The sequence below is a fragment of the Protopterus annectens genome, chromosome 13.part0 (assembly GCF_019279795.1).
Source record: "Protopterus annectens isolate FY-2018-M chromosome 13.part0, PAN1.0, whole genome shotgun sequence".
Lineage (NCBI taxonomy): Eukaryota > Metazoa > Chordata > Ceratodontiformes > Protopteridae > Protopterus > Protopterus annectens.
In genome coordinates this window covers 797,027,610-797,044,815 of record NC_056747.1, presented here as the reverse complement: position 1 = coordinate 797,044,815, position 17,206 = coordinate 797,027,610, and the positions used below count along the sequence as shown (strand labels likewise).

The 17,206-nt window shown below is 41.6% G+C and overlaps 2 protein-coding genes across 4 annotated transcripts in view; both read right to left on the bottom strand.

Annotated features, from left to right (window-relative positions):
* The window catches only part of TRPV2 (transient receptor potential cation channel subfamily V member 2), a 1,022,245-nt gene that overhangs the window by 785,384 nt on the left and 219,655 nt on the right, over positions 1-17,206 (bottom strand). The window lies entirely within an intron of this gene.
* The window catches only part of LOC122787965 (complement C3-like), a 303,087-nt gene that overhangs the window by 103,991 nt on the left and 181,890 nt on the right, over positions 1-17,206 (bottom strand). The window lies entirely within an intron of this gene.

The window sequence follows — 17,206 nt, the reverse complement described above, 5'->3', positions numbered from 1 at the left end:
ATCAACTTCCTAAGTTTGTCAGTGGAATATTAAAAGTCTGTCCCTATTTTTGGCCCTTTATCCCTCGATTATTATGGATTTCTCCAGATTTCGCATTTTAAGAGGTTATGAGTGTTACATTCTAACACATTCCTATGTTGGCATCTATGCCAAATATGTCCCCATGACTGGTTATTTTCCCTCTCATTAAGTTGGCCTCTGTGCCTGTGCAGATGTGTTGCAATAACAGAATGACAGCTATTTGTAAAACCCTGGTGGTCATTGTGGCATTGCGTGCTCTTCCTTACACAGAATTGCTGTTCACATTTGCAGAGAAGGTTTCATTATGTGTAAAACCCTGGTGATCATTGTGGCATTGTGTGCTCTTCCTTACACAGAATTGCTGTCCACATTTGCAGAGAAGGTTTCATTATGTGTAAAGCCCTGGTGATCATTGTGGCATTGCGTGCTCTTCCTTACACAGAATTGCTGTCCATAGTTGCACAGAAGGTTTCACGATGTGTAAAACCCTAGTGATCATTGTGGCATTGCGTGCTCTTCCTTACACAGAATTGCTGTCCACATTTGCAAAGAAGGTTTCACTATGTGTAAAACCCTGGTGATCATTGTGGCATTGCGTGCTCTTCCTTACACAGAATTGCTGTCCACATTTGCAGAGAAGGTTTCATTATGTGTAAAGCCCTGGTGATCATTGTGGCATTGCGTGCTCTTCCTTACACAGAATTGCTGTCCACATTTGCAGAGAAGGTTTCACTATGTGTAAAACCCTGGTGATCATTGCGGCATTGCGTGCTCTTCCTTACACAGAATTGCTGTCCACATTTGCAGAGAAGGTTTCACTATGTGTAAAACTCTGGTGATCATTGTGGCATTGCGTGCTCTTCCTTACACAGAATTGCTGTCCACATTTGCAGAGAAGGTTTCACTATTTGTAAAACCCTGGTGATCATTGTGGCATTCCAAGAAAATCTGTGCACTGTAGATGCTCTACTTTATATAGAATTGCTTTTTGCATTCAGTTATAAGGTTGTGAGATGTGAAACATAGCCTAAGTGTGCTGTGCATCATTAATATACATTACACACTGCTGAGAACTGTGCACCATCACTCAAACATGTAAACTCCGTGTAGGCTTTGTGCAAAGCCCGCATGGGGTTTATTGTACCCTGATGTGTAATTTAAAATATCTGTATTTTTTTTGAAAGACTGCTATCTATTGTGGAGCTTTTCTCCCCAGGCCTCTGCTAAAAATGAGCACTTTCTAGCCCAGTCAGACTTTCCAGTAAACAAATGTCAAATAAAATAAAAATCAATAAAATGAATGAAAACCTGTCTGGATAAAATATGTACACGCCCCATCTGTTGTCCTTGTACTTACCTTTCAATGTGACTTTATACATACATCATCAAGTGTTGCAGAATATTCTTTAGATATGCCTCAGTTTAGCATGCTGTAAACAGTATGCACTGAACTTAACATGGCAATTGTTAGCTTATGTTAATTGCTGGTACAACTGCATGTAGTGCTTTTCTTTTTAGGCTTCCTTTAGAAAGGGTCTTTGCCCGCAAAGACAATATAAATTGATAAAGAGGTGGAATAATTTAACCATGGCAAATGATGAGTGTGTGTGTGTGTGTGTGTGTGTGTGTGTGTGTGTGTGTGTGTGTGTGTGTGTGTGTGTGTGTGTGTGTTAATGGCAAAATAGGTATAATTCTGGTCAAACTACAAGACAATATCAGACCCCAGCCTACTAGAGTTGCTCCATATCCATAAGTCTAACTCCTCACATATTACCAGCTCAATAGGCCTAAATCTTATATGAGATATCAACAAATCCTGGTTGAGACCTCTTTGATGGCTCTTTTCTGCAGAAGTTTGATGAATGGTGGGCAGTCGCTTTTGAATTTTTGGAGGGGAAACAGAAAATGGAATGTAGTAGTCTCTGGATATAATGTTTTGCACCCAAACATTTGTTATAATTTGGGCCCAGGCATTTGAGTGCAGAGCAAAATGGCCCCTGACTGCCTACATAGTAGGACAGTCAGCCAGCTCTTCAGGAGCACTGAAAGGGCTTGTTGGGAAAGGGTTCCCTAGATCCCCTGTTCTGTGGACCCCCTCTGCCTCTCGGGTAGCATCTCTCATTAAAGCCTCCTCTTCTGCCTCTGGAGTAGTACTCTCCACTTTGATCAGGGAAAGAACCTTGAGACTTACAGAGCCAAGCTTTCTTAGGCCCTCATTGATTCCTAGAGAATATCCATTGAGGGGTGGAAAACTTGATCCCCACAGCAGACAAGATGTTACCTTCTTGCTCACTGTGGGTCAGGGTTTCCTTAACAGATGGTCCAAACAGAGAGGAACCATCAAAGGGGGCATTGACAAAAGACACCTTAAAGGGCTCCATGAAATCACACAGCCTCATCCAAGCTTGGTGATGTATCATGATGCTGGTGCCAGCTGCTTTAGAAGAACCCACCTCTGAGTGGGAAACAGGTCTCATGGAAAAGTTTGCTATGGAAGTGAGAGTGGTCAGTGGTCAGCTGTGGTGAAATCTTGTCAAACTTCTCCTTAGGCATGTACTCGACCAAAGAATCAGAGAGTTCTTTGACCACATCTCTCTGAAGGCAAGCAAAATGTATCAGATAATTTACAGCTCTCAGCAAAAACGTTGCTGAGGCATAAGCATGCTTCCATAACCTGTCCAGCACTCTGGACTCCCTGTTTGGTGGATGAACAGTAGAGCTCTGCTGGGTGAGTTTTTCTTGGTAGAGGCTGCCACTACCATAGCATCAACTGGACTGTCCTTACTCCGGAAAGCATGGTACCCCAGAGATGAAAGGATTTTGTCCAGTTGTTTAGGTACTGGTTCTATCATTTTGGTACTGGTTCCATGGTGTCCAGCTCCTTCCAGGCTCAACAGACTATGAGGTCTATGAGAGCATCCACTGGGGGGACAACACAAGATGCAAAAGATCCTGTTCCAAAGGTCTCCAAGAATATAGATTCCTCCAAAGAGGTTTTTTTTGGAAGACCAATCACCTTTTAATTTCAAGGTCTCTAGGATGTTACAAAAAGACACATCTTCCAGTGGTGATTTGGGAGACCCTCCCCCTCTCCCTCATCATAATCCATATCCTTGCTGAGAAAATCTATAGAGTAGTCAGCATGCCCTCTTTTACAGGTCATCTTCGCGGCATCTCCTAGGTTGGATACTCAGGGAAGGAGCCAGAAGAGGAAGGGGCAACCTCAGGTGAAACAGACAGGAGGTCTGACTCTGGACAGCAATGGTAGATCCAAGGCCCTGATCCAGGGGACAGAGCAGCAGGCAAAGGGTCTGGCTCCCTGCTAACAGAGAAAGCCTTTTCTATAACTTGGAAAGCCTGGGGAGATACACCCAACCTCCCTCGGAACTGAAGCCACAGAGGAAGATAGAGGGAGCCCAACAGAACCCCGACTCCCAGACAGAATGGGACCTACACTGTTGAAGGCCAAAGCTCCAAGGGGAAGGGACAGATCACAGAACACTGGAGCCAAACCTCACCCCTCAGACCTGTCTCCAGCATCCCAAGTCCAGGACAAACTCTGATCCAAAGATCTCAGAGCCAAGATAGTCAAGGTAATGGTGGGAGTTGAGGAAGCAATGGTCCTTGGATGTAACCCCAAATCCCTCAGAAGGCTACTGTCCTAGGGCTCTGAAACAAAAATGGGGATTAGAGGAGATAAAGAAGTAGGTAGAACAGGCTCAGATCCATGAGGGAATGGTGCTGGAAGAACTCCCATCTGAATCTGGACCATGATGATAGAGCTGTCCATTTTGTCCGCATCAAGATAAAGGCTCAGAGAGGATCTAGAGGAAGCCACCAATGATGGATGGTAATGCCTTGGGGTTTGTAGTAACTTGGATGGCAGAGTTAAAGAAACCGAGACAACGGATCTCCCTGGAGACCCAGAAGAAGACTGCAGATCCGGGGATCTACGGATCTGAAGAGGACTTCTTGCATCGAGAGGCTTAGGATCCATAGGCATAGCTGACATTGAAGGCTCATTTGGAGCCATTAAGTTAACTGGATCTGATGGGGCCGACAGAGGCCTCTGAGCTGAAATAGTCGGATCCGAAATCTTCGGTGCCTTATTTGGCAGCTCCGAACAAACTTGGGACTCCTTAAGGTACTTTTTTTCACCTCGGAGCCATGCTAGGAGAAGTGGTCTGGGCCCTTGCAGAAGAAGTAGAAGAAAAAGAAGAAGAAGAAGTGGGAAAAAGGCCGTTCAAAATCAATTTATTTCTCCTTTCTTGGACAACTCTAGGATTAAACCCCTCACAAATGTTGCAAGGGGTATCAAAATGAGCTTTGTGCTTCTGAGTATGGAATCTTCCTCTCACACTTGGAATATCACTTGAATCCTGTAGGCTTATCTATAGTAGTATTTTTAATGGTTACCAAAAGGACTATAACAATAACTCTAAACTATAAAGATATCACACTGCAACTATAAACTACAAACTATGAAAAATGACACTGCAACAGTAAACTAAGTTTAAGTTTTAAGTTTCTACTTCAAAACAGGATTAGGAGAATGGCTGAAGCCTGAAGAAAAGAAGGAGGATGAAGGAGTATACTGACACACCTTGAAAGTTAATGGGAACGGGAGGAGCTAACTACCTGAAAAACTAAAGATAAATGTACTAAAAACTCAAATATATTAACTAAGTTTTATAAAATTTTGCAAAGTTTGACTTAGCTGGAAGCTGAGCACTGTAATCATGTCTGAGCACGTTGGTGGCAAACGAGATCTGGGGAGGTTGGGCTAAGGGTGGAGGTTTGTGGGTAGGAGAGGAGCTCCAGCCTGAAAGCTTAAGTCTGTTGGAGATGGCAAAGTCAGATCTGAGACCCATTAGTGAAGCCAAATGAGAAGGATAACATCAGATTGTTAAATCTGGCTACTTCATTATCCCACTGGTAATGTGCCAAGAGATATAAAAATGACTGTTGTATTTCTGAGATTTCTAATGTGATAACATTGTCTTGAATCTTACCTTTATTTGCTGTCTGGTTGTAGTCAATATGTGGATCAATTCTATTCCACAAGACAAGCTGTTATCCAAAATGTGTGAGTCCTTTTGTGTGACCTTTAGCAAGTCACTTAACCAGAGAGTGCTTTGGAGTAATTAGGAAGTTAGCCCCAACTCCTAAATTATCTCTTGGACTGCAGACCTATTAACTACCTATGAATTAATGCTAACAGAGATATTCTCAAACTGAAAAAAGAGTCTCTTGCAAGTGTATAGGTATGTCAGAAATTCTCCAGATACTTATTAGGATTCAAGAGTTTCCAGCTTCAGACTGGCTTCAAACCCTTAATTCCTCTAATCAATTTCTACAAGATAGGTAAATGCCACTGAGGTGCCAGAGGCTGTCAATGAGGCAAAGAAGGTTCAATGCCAGAGCATAACCATAACAGTTTATGCCAAGTGAATTCCAACATATTGATACTGACCATGGTTTCACCTTTACTAAATGAAGCGCTCACCATCTACTTTAAATGAAAAGCTGAATGAACAGTACAAACAGCCAAGAAAGGACCAGGACAAGCAAATCCTCACAGAGCTCAAACAGCATGCTGTGTGTCTCTACACTGTGTCCTGGAGGAAGATTTTCAGAAATAATGCTTAGTAGGCAAAGACAAATTAACATGCTAGTGTTGAGTCAAAAATTCAGCCTAAAATAATTCCTTACAATGTTGCCAGTATTATGACCAAAATGCCAAAGCTTTGTGAAAAACGTTTTCTAACTGTTGTTATACTGCACACCCACTACCTGATATACAACTGTGCTAAGGTGTCTACTAAAGGTTAGAGGGGTATTAACAGTAGGACACAATAGGTGCTGAAGTGTATAAAACTACCAAGCCATTATCCTGCATGAAGTGCACAAAAGATGTTACTGTGGTTCAATGAAATAGAAGACATATCCTTTTGGTTCGTGATGAGTGTCAAGCTTTATACTGTGCTTCAGATAACCAATAAAACTAGTCTGAGCTGCAAATAACCAGACTACCATTCAAGATAGCTGTACTTGTAGCAACAAAAGATCTACCTCAACTAAGCATCCGAGGTAAGAATGTAACTTTTTAGGATGAGTATTTGCAGGTACAGACCACATGCTGTATAACCAATGCAACTGAGTGGGAGTGTTCTTGCTCCTGTTGACTCATTTTATCTGGTCAACTCAAAAGTTTTAGTAAAGATTTTTTTCAAAGTTTTCCTTACAGACGTTTTCATTTTTTTTTTAATTCTAGTTTCAGTGGTATTCAAACCAAAAGTGTGTGTGCACGAAATACAGATGTTAGTCTGGGTTATCCTACTGATGAGTGAAGCCTGAACCCTTGAGCTTCAAATGCCTGAGCTTCAACTCACTGACGACTGGAGTTCTGCCATAGAAAATCACTGTCAGCAGGTTGTACCAGAAGTGATTCCCTTTTGGGGGGAATTTCCCCCTTCTTTGAGTTGATACGATGCTTAGGTCCCCTAGCTTCTAATCATAAAATATCCCCTAACTCAGGACTGTTTTTGAGCTTATTTTATTTATAATCTTTTTCACTTTTTGAATTTGTAAGTAAGACTTACCCTGGTAAACTGGATGCCTATTCTTATTTGAACAGCATACACTAATTGGCTCTGTGGTGTGGTTGGGTTGGACCCTGCTCAGTTCGCCTCACTGCGTTCAGCTCACTTTGCTGTCCTACCCTACCCCCAATTCCCACCAACCCCCACTACACCTACACTTAAACCTAACAACAGTCACCTGACTGCATATCAGCACAAATCAACTGTCTCAGCTAAATTTAATCACCTCCCAAGTACACCTCACCACCTATCCACCCACTTTCACATTCCAAAGCTGGCCCAGATGGTTGGCTCTCAGCTGGCTACATTGTCGTCCATTTCAAACTCGTCCATGAGGCTCATTTCTTATGCGGCCGAAGGCGGTAAATGTGGTACAGGCATTGCTCTACAGAGACAAGCCTGGCTCCGCCTGTGTCATTTCGCGGAGGCCTTTAAGTCTTCCTTTGCTGATGCCCCCTTTGATGGGTCCTCCCTGTTTGGACCCAAGGTAAAGGACACACTGACCCGCTGCGAACAGGAGGGTAAGACTCTGACTGCCGTAGGGGCACGATTTTCCACTCACTTTCGGCCTTATCCCAAGGCTAAAAGAGGAGGGAAAATGTGGTTCCATAGATCTCAGAAGCCTTACCCCTCTCAGCAGGATGATCCCCCTTCCAGAGGCAGGGGAGGGGGAAATTCTTCCGGAAGACGCCATCCCAGAGGCGGCAGAGGCCCTCGCAACACTGGAGACCACGAGTGCTTTCGTGGCTCTTCAGCCTTTCACAGTCCCTGAGGGATTGCCCGACTGTGCAGCTCCGGAGCCAGTCGGGGGTCATTTTTCGAAGCACCTGAAAGCCTGGGAAGGTATCACTCAGGACCGATGGGTGCTTCGAATTATCACCGGAGGTTACACCATCCCTTTCTCTCACTCCCCACCTCAGTCCAAAAAAATCCCGGACCCGCCACCCAGTCAACGGGATACTGCAGCCTCAGAAGTTTCAAAGCTGCTGCAAAAAGGAGTCATCCAACGGTCCCTGCAGACCAGATCGGATTAGGGACTTACTCAAGATTCTTTTGGTGCCAAAAGACCGGGGACTTGAGGCCCATTTTGGACCTCAGCATTCTAAACCGTTCAGTCAAAAAGTCCAAGTTCCGAATGGTCACCCTACAAACCATTCTCCCATTGCTGGAGAAAGGTGTTTGGATGTGCTCCATAGATCTCAAGGATGCTTATTACCATATCATGGTACATCAAGCGTCCAGGAGACATCTGCACTTCAGCCTAGGAGGCAGTCATTTTCAGTTCCGCACGCTGCCCTTTGGTCTCACCACAGCCCCCAGGGTGTTCACCAAGTGCTTGGCAGTCGTGACTGCTCACCTGAAGTCTAGGATTCCAGGTGTTTCCGTATCTAGACGACTGGCTCCTAACTGCCACCTCCAAGCATCTACTACTGCGGAGCCTACAAGCCACTATATCACTGGGCAACTCCCTTGGAATCACCTTCAATTGGCCAAAGTCTGTGTTGCTGCCATCTCAATGAATAAGATTCATAGGGGTAGAGATAGACTCAAACCAAATGCGGGTCTATCTACCTACAGACAGAATACAAACCATACAGACTCAAGTTTGAGCCTTACTTCTCAGGTCCAAAGCCCCAGCCAGAATGGTCCTGCAGCTATTGGGATCCATGTCCGCCACGGTTCTTCTAGTCCCCTTGGCAAGGTTGCACATGAAAATTCTCCAGTGGCTTCTTTCAGCTCAGTGGTCCTTTCAGGAACTCCATCTCAGTCACCTCATATGGATCACGGAAACATGCAAACGGGACCTTCGCTGGTTGCTAGTGCCCTCCAATTTGGATCAGGGACGACCCTTTGTTCCACCTCCTCCTATGGCCACTTTGACCACGGACGCCTCCCAGATGGGGTGGGGGGGCATTCCCTGGGCAGGTCAGTCCAAGGCAAATGGCACCCAGAAGAGACCCTACTTCACATCAACATCCTAGAAATGAGGGCGGTGCTTCTGTCCCTCCAAGCCCTTCACGATTACCTCCTTCAGGGCGTAATTGCCATTCACTCAGACAACATGTCAGTTGTCTGGTACCTGAACAAACAGGGAGGGACCAGATCCTATCCTCTTTGCAGAGAGGCCATGAGAGTCTGGGAATGGGCAGTCTCGACCGAATGCTTTCTAGTGGCTACTCATATCCTGGGCAAGTCCAATGTGATAGCCGACAGACTGAGCAGAACCATCCTCTCTCCTCACGAATGGTCTCTGAACATGACAATTGCAAGTCAGATTTTCAGCAGATGGGGAGTTCCGTGTTGCGACCTCTTCGCGACTCCACTAAATGCGAAGTGCAAAAAATTCTTCTCCCTAACCCCGGCTCCGGGGAAGCGCCCCATGGACGCACTAGCCCGTCCTTGGCCCACCGGCTTACTTTATGCATTTCCCCCAGTTCCGCTCCTTCCCAGGGTGATCCAAAAGGCATCTCTCTTGGGGAGCAAAATGATCTTAGTTGCCCCTTACTGGCCTCGTCAAGTATGGTTTCCCTATTTTCGAAAATATGCTCTGGAAGGTCCATGGTTCCTGGATCAGATCCCAGACCTTTTGGTTCATCAGTTGGGACTATTCCACCAGTCCCTGCACACCTTAAAATTGACGGCTTGGCTCCTCCTCTTCCGACTATAGTCAGGAGTCATACATTGGATCCAGAGGTTGTACACATATTATCTTCGGCCCATAAGTCTGCTACTAAGAAACTGTATTCTAGCAAATGGAAACGATTTGCTATTTGGGCTCAACTCCGGGGCCTGGATCCCATCTCTATTCCCGTGGCAGAAGTACTAAAATTTTTAACTTCTCTTTTCAATCAAGGCTCTTCAGTCTCTACCATCAAGGTCCAATTGGCAGCGATTTCCAATTTTCACGAATCTATAAACCCACCTTTAATGAGCAACAGATTGTGTAAGACCTTCTTGAAAGGTGTTGCTCTGTTAAGACCTCCGATTTCTCATCCTGCACCTCCATGGGATCTCGATGTGGTGTTACGCGCCTTAACTTCCTTCCCCTTTGAACCGGCAGCTACATGTGATCCAAAATTTCTATCATGGAAGACTGCTTTTCTGGTGGCGATTACTTCTGCCAGAAGAGTTTCAGAGCTTCAAGCTTTGTCAGTAAAAGCCCCGTACTTGGTTTTTCACAAAGACAGAGTATCTCTCAGGCCAAATCCTTCCTTTGTCCCTAAAGTTTGTTCCAGTTTCTGCTTACAACAATCGTTAGAACTTCCAGTCTTTTTTCCAAAATATTCTAACAAAGCAGAATTCATATTCCACACACTAGATGTCCACAGGCAGTTGCGTTTTTATTTAGACAGGACCAAACAAACAAGGAAAACAGATCAGTTGTTTGTATCCTTTACAGACAATAAATTGGGCAAAGCTGTCACAAAGGTCACTATTGCCAAATGGATCAGGGACTGTATTAGTCAGGCTTATTCTTATTCTAACAAAGAGCTTACCACCTCTGTCAAAGCTCATTCTACAAGGGCTATGGCTACTTTGATAGCATTTCATTCTAAGCTTGCCATTAGTGACATTTGTGCTGCGGCTACATGGTCTTCCCCGCACACCTTCATTTCCCACTACAAATTGGATGTGGCATCTAGAGGACGAGCTTCATTTGGATCCACAGTGCTCAGGAGTGTTTTCCAATGAGCCACCCGGGATTTAGGTGCTAGGGACGCTGTCCCATCAGTACAGAATGTAGGCGAGATAGGATCACATAACATCTTTTAGTTATGTACTCACCATAACTTTAGATGTTTGGGATCCATCTCGCCTACATTCCTAATAACCCACCCTCCTTCCCCCTTCCTTGGAGATCTGAGGATATCAGAAGGTCTGAATCCTGTTGTTTCATCTTGAAACATCTAACAATGTTATATAAACAAGTTGTGCATGTGTGCATGAATGCGGACAAACAAGATCTGGGGGATTAGTGGTGGTGCATCCTGGGATAAGAAATAGCTCAGCCAATGAGAGGCCTCGCTCTATAGCATAGCGTGCCGAGTCGGAGCCGAGGGATCGGCTCCGAGCCCATCAGTACAGAATGTAGGCGAGATGGATCCCAAACATCTAAAGTTATGGTGAGTACATAACTAAAAGTTCTACCCCAGCACTAAATAATGACAAAAAAATTAACATCCTCTGCAGCTACATTCCTCCTGGAAATAACACTCCTACCATAGAAGAAATCCTGCAATGGCTTAGTCAGAATTCTCCTCAAGAAACAATTTTATTAGGTGACCTAAATGCCAACTGGCAAGCCTGTAACTCAAGGAACCCTGCCAACCAAATTAATCTCTATGGATTTACCCAACTAATTCAAGATCCCACCAGAATAGAAAAAAGACCCAGAAATAAACCATTATTGATTGAACATTGGTGAACAGCCCCAAACATCACTATCATACTGGTTGCTTACCAGACAGACTTAGTGATCATCAGCCTACTTTCCTCCTAAGGAAACGTATCAATATTCCAAAGCCTATAACCTACAGAAAAATCAGGGATGACCACAATCTAAATGCAGAAGACCTAAACAACATTCTAAAGCAATGTAACTGGGAACCTCTACGAATTTTAGACCTAGATCTAGCAGTAGACTATTTCAACAACACATTCATCACAGTTCTAAGTTCAATGGCACCAATTAGGAAAGTAAAAGCCAAAGCAAACGATGTTCCATGGCTGAGTAGGGACACAAGATCCCGACTAAAAATAGACAGAAGGCATGCAAACAATGGAAAAAACAACTCCAATCTCACAAAAGAATACTACAAGCAACTTAGGAATCAAGCCAAAAAACAAACCAAACTAGATAAACAAAATTTCTTTTTAGATCTCCAAAACAAATACTCCAAAAATCCCCAAAACTTCAGTTATAGCATCAACACCTTGCTAAAACCTGACAAAATTACCACCCCTGCCCCCTCCAGCCCTAGTAATAACAACAGAGATATAGATTCTCAGCTTAACTATCATTTTATTAACTCAATCCAAACTCTATCAGTCCAAACATCTAATACTGATAGACCCCGCACTACAACTTCAGACAATTCTAGAGACAACTGTTCCACACACCCAAATAACAAACCATCCTTCTCTCTCGCCCCTGTCCTTACATCTAAAATTAAAAAACTCCTCCTTGGCCTAAAATCCACCACTCTTGCAGCAGACAGTATACCTGCTAACTTTCTGAAAATAGCAGCTGACTCCCTATCATATCCTGTCTCAATTCTAATAAACAGATCTATTCAGGAAGCTTATGTACCAAAACTATGGAAAATAACCTACATCATACCCCTTCACAAAGGTGGAAAATCCTATGATTTCTCCAACTACCGGCCAATAGCTATACTTTCTCACCTGTCCATACATATTGAGAAGTGCATACACCTGCAAGTTATGCAATTCTTGAGATCACACAATCTTCTCTTCTTTACTCAGCATGGGAACTGCCCCTACCACAGCTCTTCTGTCATTCACCAGTCAGGTAAATCATCACAGAAATAACAATAACTATGTATCTGCTATCGTTTTAGATTTCTCCAAAGCCTTTGACATGACCTCACATCCTAAACTACTAGATACTCTTGACTCACTCTCCTTCACTCCCTTACTATATCCTGGTTTAAAAGTTACTTATCTGGCAAACAACAAGCTGTCCAATGGCAAAACGAACTATCTCCTCCTCTGCCCAACTCTGTTGGGCTACCACAAGGCTCTATATTGGGTCCACTACTTTTCTTAATATTTACAAACACTACGTACTTCCTCCAAACATGCCACACTAATTCAGTATGCAGATGATTCTACACTCATTTGCGCAGCCCCATTTATTATCACCCTACAAAAACTGGCCCAAGAATCATTCTCTGCTGTTGAAAGATGGATCATTGACATCCAACTCATTCTCAACCCCAGCAAAACCAAATTACTCCTGTTCACCCCTAATAAAACAAAATCTACTCCCTCAACTTTCTCCATCACATCCAGAAATAGCACTATCATTTCACCATCAACCCATGCTAAACTCCTAGGGGAGGAAATAGACAATAAGCTATCTTTTGATATTCATATAACACAAACAATCCAGAACGTTCATAAGAAAATGGGGGCACTCTATAGACATAAATACTTTCTCACAGATAAAGCAAGTCACCCTAGCTCAGACCCACCTTTTATCAACAGTTATATATGCAGTGCAAATCCTAACCCATATTAGAAAACAGATCTAGACAAGCTGGAATCATGTTATAATAAAATTGCAAAATCCGCCACCAACTCGCCCTTTAGAACCCACCACTGCCAGGCACTCAAGGAAATTCAATGGCTAGAATTTCTTCACTTACTCACCTACCAATAACTCACCTGTGCCTTTAACATCATAAACTAACTCTTTATTCTACCAGTCGCCCTCTTCGCTCATCTTATAAATCTCTCCTCAGTATTTCAACTGGTAACAATACTGCTGGCAAAGCCCTATACTGCCATACCATAGACGAAAAATGGAATAACCTCCCCACTAATGTAACCTCTACTACAACAAACACACAGTTTAAAACAACTACTCAAACCACATCTCAGGAAACCCTGCTCTGCCCATGTATTACATGACGGTCTCATCTGACTTTCTTCTCCTGTCTCTTTACTACTCTAACTCTAGGCTCTCACTTTCTCATTGATCTAACTTTCCTTCTTATAATCTGGATGCTCAGGTTATACTATAAATAAAATGGACCTGGTCCAGCTGGATTTTTTCCGATTAACAAATGTAAAATAAAATAAAATAAATAAAAATAAAAATAAATAGTTACTAAATATAAGTTGGGGGGGGGGGGGACTTGCCCCTGCAAAACACCTAAAGAAGTTTTTTCAACAAGATCTTTTTGGTGAATGAAGTTTGGGGATTCTAATCCTCAGTGCATTTACTTTTGCCCACTCATAGCAGACGTGCCAGCTTGTTATAACAGCTGCAACTGAATCAGTGAGTTTGCTAAGTACTTTTACAAATGTTGCCAGTAATGCTCTTCCAAATATTTCATACATGATGATATTAGCCTCATATAACTCTGTGCCAGAGTATCGACTATATAATTCATTGCTTGTGCTTCATCATATCTTGCAATGTAAAATAAAAGAGATTTTCCTTTTAAGGGGAAAGGTAATAATAAATTAAATAAAGTTTGTAAAGTGTTTGACATATCGTGCATATGTAACATAGCCATTAGCAGATTAACGGTATTATTTTTTACTGCCATTTTGTGAATGCATGTAGCCCATATTGCATCGCAGTTTCTAAGCAAGACTCAGGTGGGTGTACGTTGTTGAAGAATTAGCATAATTTCTGTTGAGATGCCATGTTAGAAATAGATGTTTACTTGTTCTTTTAAATTAATGGTGTATCTTGACATTAGTAAGACTACCAACAAATATCATTAGGTAACAATTGCTGCAGACTCTGGCAGTAATTATGACATAAAATGCATACTGTATTTGATGTACGCAAAGCAGCCTACAGACTCTAGCAGTAGCCCCCCCCCCCCACACACACACACACAGATATTCACACACACACACACACACACACACACACACACACACACACACACGCACACACACACTCTATAATATGTATTTTTTGAGTTATGTAAAAACAGTCAATGCAAATATGAATGTACAGTATAATACCAAATATGGTAATATGGGAGAGAAGAGGGGACAGGCATCAGAGAAGGATATCAAACATTCTGTAGGGACAAGAAAAGAGTAATTAGAGGGGGGGGGGGGTAGAAATTAGAAGTAAAAAAACTAAACAAATGCCAGAAAAAATATGGTACCAGACAAAACAAGAAACAAAAAATATGTGCAGAATACGCTAGAGTAGCAAAAAAAAAAATAAAAAATAAAAAAATAAATAAAAATAAAAAATGCCAAAGTCAGGATAGTAAATAAAAACCAACAGCGCTGTTTGAAGAGTAAGATACTGTTTTTTCACAGGGAGTTAAGGAGAAAAATAGTTTAAAGGAATATTCACTATTAACAGAGATATGATCTAATTAATTTATTTTCTAACCTAACTGAATCATATCCTTCTGTGACCCTCTACAGCTATTATCCAGACCACCATTCCAAGGGCAAATGCTACATTAATATGTGCATATTTAGTTTAACCAATTAATTAGGATATTTTGATATGCATGGCAGACCTAATATCAACAGGACCTAATATCAGCATTTTATTAATTTATTAATATGGTGTACATCTAATCAAGTTATAGCACAATGTAAGATACTAATATAACGATACATTTTAATGTAATATGCTGTAGTCCTATAAACTGAATTAGCATAATTTATTAGAAACAACACTTTTTGTACTGTACAAGGCACTTTAGTTATAATTTTTGAGTTTGTTTTTACTTTTAACAACTCAAATTAGAAAATGTCAGGATCCTAGATAGATGGTACCAGATAACAGCACCAGACAGAAGAATGTTCCAGAGTTAACCTGGATGTTTTGTAACATGGTGAAGCTAAGTGAAAGGCACTGACAAGACATCCTGGAACTTCTTGTTGTATTTTAATTATTTTATTTTGCTTTATGTATTTTATTTTTCTTTAACCATATTAGAGTATAGAGAAAAGAAATATAACTCAAATGAAATTAGTCATTAACAACAGCCAACACATCAATGCAGTCAAACAATAGAAAGAGACAGTAAATGCACAACAGGTGAGCAAAGCCCTTAAATAATGTTGCCACAAACCTTAAACCTTGTCATTTTAGTACAATCAGATTCAAGGTTGTGTTTGCTACGGAGGTAAGATTAGTGAAAATGTCACTTGAGTACAATAATCTATCGATAAGAATTGAAAAAATATGATTTTATTCAGCACCTAACATCTAACAAAGGAAAAACAGTAATACAGTCAATATAGGATTGCCATCTGTTCAGATGCCTAAAGAAAAGTGATTTTTTTTTTACTGATATTTAACATTTTACAGGACAAACCATATTCTCAATTGAATATAGAATATATATTTTTACTTTACTGCAAAAATAAAAACTCTCGGTTTCAGAAGTTTAGCCATTTCAACAGTTTTATGTAATATCAAAGTGTTTCAATTATAGTATTATAGATTTTTGTAATATTTAAAGAAACATTAGCAAATATTTTGATCAACATTTGCCATTTTTCATGTTTTTTTTCAGGATTCAGCTGTTCAAGCCAGTAGTATTTATTGAAAGAAAAGGTTGTGCAGTCCTTTTAAATGAGCTGCCAAAAAAGCAGCTACTAGAAAATAGAAATCAAAGTCTAGACCAGCTATATTAGAAGTAGTGACTATAGTAACAGAGTTAAAACAACTGGAACTGAGATCTTCAGAAAACGATAGGAGGAAAGAACATAGGAATGGGAATTGTGGGAACAATACATACAGGGGAGGAGTAAGGTTCAAAAGGTGGGAGGATTTAAATGAGCTATGTAATGTTTGACTGAAAATGATTGGGTAGATTATAAGTGATGTATAATGTTTGCAACTGGGAGTGTCCCAGTAGTTCTTTGTGATGTAAAATGCTTGCAACTAGGACTGTGTCGGTGTGGTTTGTTTCAATTTATATAAACATATGACTGCTTATGTTTAATACAGTTTGATTACCTTTGTATAAATGTAAATTTGCCTATGTCATAAGTCATAATTCAATAAAGGTGTTTAAAAAAAAGTAGTAACGCTGAGTAAATGCTTTGCATGCAGTGTATCTATGCAGAAAACCGACTACAACACGGAAAGTGTCACATCACATTTTATTTATTTAACATTTGTTGAATGGGAATGTCTGACTAGGCTCCACAGAGCCTGTTTTCAGTGGAGGCCCTGGGAGAAGTGCTCCAGATGTGTATCTTTAGAATGTGGGATGAAACCGGAGTACCCAGAGGAAACCCATGCAAATGCAGGGAGAACATGCAAACTCCACACTGAAGGCACCACAGCCAAGAACTGAACTGGAGAACCTCTTGCTGCGAGGTGACAATGTTAACCAGTGCACCACTGCACCCCCCCCCCAAATCATATGACTATGCCTTTCAATGAAATGTGAAAAAATTAGCATCCATTATTGCTTATAAAAATATCTGTTTAGCATCCTTTTATGTGCTATCCTATGAATCCGGAATTGTCAGTCTCACAACCATGTTTTTTTTTTTGTTGAAATGAACCTTTATTTGTAGAACAGTGCTTGCCAAGGGCAGTCTGAAAATCAGTGCCAAAGTCCTCAAAATGCTGGCCATAACATAGAAGCATGAGTGTGTGTGTGTATGTGTGTGTGTGTGTGTGTGTGTGTGTGTGTGTGTGTGTGTGTGTGTGTGTGTGTGTGTGTGTGTGAGACAGAATGAGGAGAATCTTAAGCACTATACCTACACCCCTGTATAGCTACATTATATACCTAAACATGGTTGTCTTTGCTGAAATCTGCAGTATAAATGTTGGATGACTACACTGTCACAATGAAAAAGTCAAGAGTCAGTAGCATTCCATTTGT